This window comes from Bubalus bubalis, chromosome 8 (assembly GCF_019923935.1).
Source record: "Bubalus bubalis isolate 160015118507 breed Murrah chromosome 8, NDDB_SH_1, whole genome shotgun sequence".
Classification (NCBI taxonomy): domain Eukaryota; kingdom Metazoa; phylum Chordata; class Mammalia; order Artiodactyla; family Bovidae; genus Bubalus; species Bubalus bubalis.
The window spans coordinates 84,980,928-84,986,931 of NC_059164.1; positions in this window are offsets into that span (position 1 = coordinate 84,980,928).

The window sequence follows — 6,004 nt, forward strand, 5'->3', positions numbered from 1 at the left end:
TTTATCCTTCAAAGCAAACCACATATTTTAGATTTTTAACTGTCTTTGTTTTGTACAATGTTAGTGCCCTTTGTCCTTAGACCTCAGCAATAGTCTTCTTGATGTAATGAATTATTTTAGACTTAGAAAAACAAATGTCTAATATACCATAAGGGGTAAGATTCTCTTTGAATGTGTAGACACTGCAGTGTTTGCCTTCAGCTTTCACATTAAAAGAAAAATCTTTCAACAGAAGGGTTTTAAGAGAAAAAAGAATATCCTCAAAAATGTTCATTTTTATAATCAAACGTTAAGCATTTAGATGTTGAAATTACACAGATGAAGGTATTTGTGTGTGTGAGGGGTGTGTGTGAGTGTGTGTGTTGGGGGTGGGTGGAAGAAGTGGGAAGGGTGGACATGTTAATGAGTAATTGTTGTATTTTAGTAAGTGCTATCAATGGATGTACTCATTGTTCTAGGAACTGTGAGAAATTTAACTTAGGAGCTATTATTTAAATAAATGATGCCTAAAAACAGATGGTTTTCCAGGCAGGTGAAATGGTTTTAGAGTCATGGACATTCTGGGAATTTAAAAGTCATCTGAAATGAGTAGATGTGGCATAGGGAAATGCACTGACAGAGGAGGAACCTAGAAGCTGAGTGAAAGTCTATTCATGAGCCATGAATTCATGAGAGTCTGTTCACTGTGCCATGCAATTGTTTGTCAGTGGGAGTAGTGATAGCAGTTACATATTGTCAGTTGAATACTTTCTGATTATTTAAGTTTAAATCATGGCACTTTTCTTACTGATTATAAGCTAGAGATGACAAAATTAAGACTAAGTCTTGCACATGGCTGTAAAATTCTAAATTTAAGGTGAATCTTTTCTCCCAATTTTTGAAGCTACAAATCAGAATTGTTCATCAATTCATCAAATCATCAAGATTTTTAGATTTCCCTATTTAGATGGTAAAATATAAATTATTAAAACAGATTATAATTTCTGACCCAGGATCTTAATATTTCATGTTTTGATTTAGCTACAACAGAAAAAATTTAAAGTGATTTAAAGATGAAATGACTTCAGAATTGTTTTATGTTTAATTGAAGTTTGATAAAAGAGAGATAACCTCTTCTGGCCATTTCCATTTTAAAGTAGTCAGTCATGTATACCTTATAAGTCAGTATTTTAACTTAATAAATAACTTTAGTAACACATTATTAGAAGTCTAGACATTAAAATGTTTATTTGAAAGAAATTTAATAATTAATAAAATTTTCAGAGCCTTTTACTTTTATCACTCCTGGCAAAGGAGACTGTAAAGAGAACATTGTGAGATTTCGAGGTGGTCCAGTGGTTAAGACTCTGGGCCTCCAAATGCAGAGGGCCTGGGTTCCATCCCTGGTGGGGAAACTAAAAGCCATCATGCCACCCGGTGTGACCAAAAAAACCCACAATATATATATATATATATAGTCATTTTTCTGTGGCTCATTATAAATTCAGAAGCCAGTGTGAGAAGTGAGCTTGAGGAATGTGTATAGTGTGTGTGTAGCTTATTCTCATCCCTCACTTCTACTGGCCTGTTAATGACTAAGAGTAATTTTTCACAGGAAGGTGTATACTTGCTAGTCTTTAATGATGAACTATTTTAAAAGCATTCGTAAGTTTAATATTGCTGGTAGGAAAAAACAATAACCGTATTTTAATTATTTTTGCACTGTTAAACCTACTCTACTATAGGGGCCTTCCATGCTAATATATTAAAATAAGAACAATTATAATTGGTACTAGGTAACTTTAAAAAGCTATCTAGGTCAAATGGAATACAAGGGACCAGGCAGAAATATTTCTAAATAACTCTGAATATAAATATGAGTCAGTTCATTAGAATGGTTTTGCCTATCTTATAACTACCCTAATAGAAGCTTTTAATGTGACCTCCCTAGTATGTTCCACTAGAACTTATTGATTTTTTATTTGTATCCTTGATGAATTTGTATATTTATCTTTAATATGACAAATAATTATTTTCTTGAATAGTTGGAGGCATTGATTCTAAAGATAATTTTTTCATGGGTTTCCAAGTGTACCAAAAGATTTTTTCACTTTTCCAATGGTTGTCATTTGTAAGTGTTTGAAAAAGAATCCCCTTGTGTGTTGAAAACAAAACAAAAAATAGGCTTATATATAAGAGAAAATATGATTTAAATATAGATGTAATCTTTTGACTTTGTGTGGTATACATGTAACCAAAGAACCATACTCTGTCAAAGAACATTTCCTTCTTAGTCACTTAGATTGGCTAAATGAATGCCAGCCTTCATTGGAGTAATAAGACCAAACCTATCCCCTCCCATCCCCCATTACACACATCAGTCTTTCAGGGAACAAACAGTGCTGGAAATTTTTCAATACTTTTCATTTTCTGAAAATAAAAATGGATGATTGAACTGTGGTTACATTTTAAAAAAGAAAACAAGCTAGTTATGTAGTTATCTTGAGATAATTTATCATGATTTCCAAGGAATATTATGCTGTAAATTAGAAGAAAAGAGGAATGAAATTTTTAATTAACATAATTTGATTGTATGATATTTGTTCATGTTTTATGTATTAATTGATAAAAGCTTGGGAATTCTGGCTGTATGCCAAGATGTAAGTTTATATCCAAAGGAGAGTAAAACACTAGAGAGATACAATTCTTTGGTTTAAATATTTACCATTCTACCTGTGTAGAGGATGTGAATCTTAAAAGCAAACTTCGAAGGCTGAAAGGAAATGATGTGCCCAAATTACATTTGTTTGGAGGAGCAGTATAATTACACATTCAAGAAATGGTTAAAATCCCAATGGAGCTAATTGTGTGATTGCCACAGGGACTATTCTAAATGAGGTAACAGACCATTTTTGGCAGCCACATGGAAAAATTATGTAACAAAGCCTTCCTTTGGTAAGTTTTAGTCTCCCAACCGTAGCGCTACTGACATTTTTAACCAGATGATTCTTTGTTGTGGCGTGCTGTCATGTGCATTGTGGGATGTTCAGCACATTCCTGGCATCTGCATAGGAGATGTCAGTAGCATCTCCCCTGGGTCCATAAGTTGTGACCGCCAGAAAAGTCTCTGCTGCTGTTGCTGCTGCTAAGTCGCTTCAGTCGTGTCCGACTCTGTGCAACCCCATAGACAGCAGCCCACCAGGCTCCCCTGTTCCTGGGATTCTCAAGGCAAGAACACTGGAGTGGGTTGCCATTTCCTTCTCCAATGCATAAGAGTGAAAAGTGAAAGTGAAGTCGCTCAGTTGTGTCCTACTCTCAGCGACCCTATGGACTGTAGCCCACCAGGCTCCTCCATCCATGGGATTTTCCAGGCAAGAGTACTAGAGTGGGGTGCCATCTCTAGACAATGCCAAATGCCCCTTGGGGGACAAAATTACCCCCACTGGGTTACATGTTACCAAGATGTGAAATATTTCTTGTGGGAAAATGGCAATGATATGGAAATATACGTGAATTTATGATGTATAAACCTTATGAAATGGGAATTTTTTAATTACAAAAAGATGCTGATAGATGCTACAATAATAGGAAAGTGAGTTAAATAGTTTCAGTCAGCAGTTTCTACTGTAAAGAGATATAAGTACACTAGTAGAAGACAGAACAGAATATGATTAAAAAAAAAGTCATCTTGGATACTGGTGCAAGCATATTCAAAATGCCTATGGTGACAGAAACTTGTGAAAAATAGAGTGACGGGTCAATAACTACAGAGAGCTGGTGAGAGTACATCCCATGGAACATCCCATTTCAAAAGGGCACCCGCAAGTGTGGTCATATGGAATATCCAGGAGATTTATATGCTCAGAAACACTGGTCCGGGGGACAATTTAAAATGATAAGCCCTTAGTCTGGAAGATGAAGTCTATCTGGACTGTTTTGTTCATCTAGGAATTTAGAGACTATAGAATGTGTCTGTTCAAACAAACATGAATCAAAGAAAAGATAGTAGGAAAATGAAGATTTTCACTCTAGTATTTTATTTCCATGTGTAAATTGAACAAATGCTGTGCCTGAGGGAAGCCTCTTCTATCCTTTAATGCAATTCCCAGATATCTGCAAACCCTGAGCTCACCATTCAGCGGCCTAGAGTGGTTTTAGCCTGTAGTGGTTTTAACCACTACAAAGGAAGAGAGAATTTTTTTCTTTTTTTAATGCACAAAAAGCCCCAAACTGAAACAAAAAGTTTCAGTGGTCTTAAGCTGAAATCCATAGATTTGTACGAAAAAGTGACTTCATATAATCATTAGGAGAGAGGAAATGGAACTGAGTTAAAAGGAAAAGGCCTGATGCTGGGAAAGACTTGAGGGCAGGAGGAGAAGGGAGTAACAGGATAAGATGGTTGGATGGCATCGTCAACTCAATGGACATGAGTTTGAGTAAATGGGGAGATAGTGAAGGACAGAGGATCCTGGAGTGCTGCAGTCCATGGGATTGCAAAGAGCTGGACACTACTTAGCTACGGAACAACAACAAAATTTTTAATGTTGACTGCATTAGAAATTGCAGAAAAATTGTAAGTCTGTTTTAGGATTTCTGTTCATAGTCCTCCAGCATATCAAGAACCAGACCTCAGCCTAATTGCAGACTGAACTTTTCAGTTTTTCATTATCATGAGCGGTAGATGGAAAGTTCTAAAGACAGGTGAAAGGATGCATGATCCTAAACCTGATATAAATTAGTGCTCTGTGTTTATGTGGCTCTGGGAGATAACACATGATCAGGTGTCTCTGCACAGACCTTAAACCAGTGCACATTTTCCTCCACAAGGACAGTGAGGGCACTAAGGCAAGAATATGACATTGCACATGGACTTTTCTGTTCAATCTTGCATTTTGCACCTCTGAAAGTAACCCCATAAACTTGACCCATGTTATTGTCCCCATGGACTGTAACCCACCAACCTACTCTATAGCGATTCTCCAGGCAAGAACGCTGGAGTAGGCTGCTATGCCCTCCTCCAGGGGATCTTCCTAACCAGGGATTGAACCCAGGTCCCCCGCATTGCAGGCAGGTTCTTAACCATCTGAGCCATTAGGAAAGCCTGTTATTGTCTTTATTCTTCCTAAAAAACAAAAAATATTTTGCTTTGTGAGTATACAACTAAAGATAGTGGTAATATAACAGTATATTCAGATAATCATAACGGGCTTCCTAGTCTGACAGTTACCATAATATCTTCATTAATAAAACATTTGGGGAAGGAACTTTCTGGATTCCTGTCTACAGATGGCTAAATAAACCCTTTAACTTAGAAATTATAGCCATCCTTGATCAGGACCAAACTCTCCAGTTTTATCCTTAGTGTGTGCATGCATGTTTTGTCGCTTCAGTCTTGTCTGACTCTTTGCAACCCGATGGGCTTTAGCCCACCAGGCTCCTCTGTCCATAGGAGTCTCCAGACAAGAATCCTGGAGTGGGCTGCCATGCCCTCCTCCAGGGGATCTCCCCAACCCAGGGATTGAACCCATGTCTCTTATGTCTCCTGAATGCCACCTGGGAAACCCTTTATCCTTAGTGGTCTCCCACTAAAACCTAAAACCTTCAGCAGTTGAAATATTTGTGACTTTTCAAGGTCAAGTTGAGAAACTGCCATTTTCCTGAAGCTTTCCTTATCACCTTTCAAAAGAGGTGAACTCCTATAAAGCAATTATCCTTCGATAAAAAGTAATTAATTAAAAAAAAAGAGGTGAACTCCTGATTATGATTCTTCATGGCACTTGACTTATCTCCACCTTAGTTGTGGCTGGGATTGTCATATGTGCACCAGCCTCTTTTCCTTTTCCTCATATTCCACCTCAGATTCAGTTAGATGGGTCCATATGAGCGGGCTCAGAGCAACAGAATGTGGGCCAAAGTATATATGCCAATTTGAAGCTTGGTCCCAAAAGACCTGTCACATAATTCTCCGTGCCTTTATCATTTTTCATCTGCCAGTATGATTCAGAGGATCTCAGTGGGTATCCAA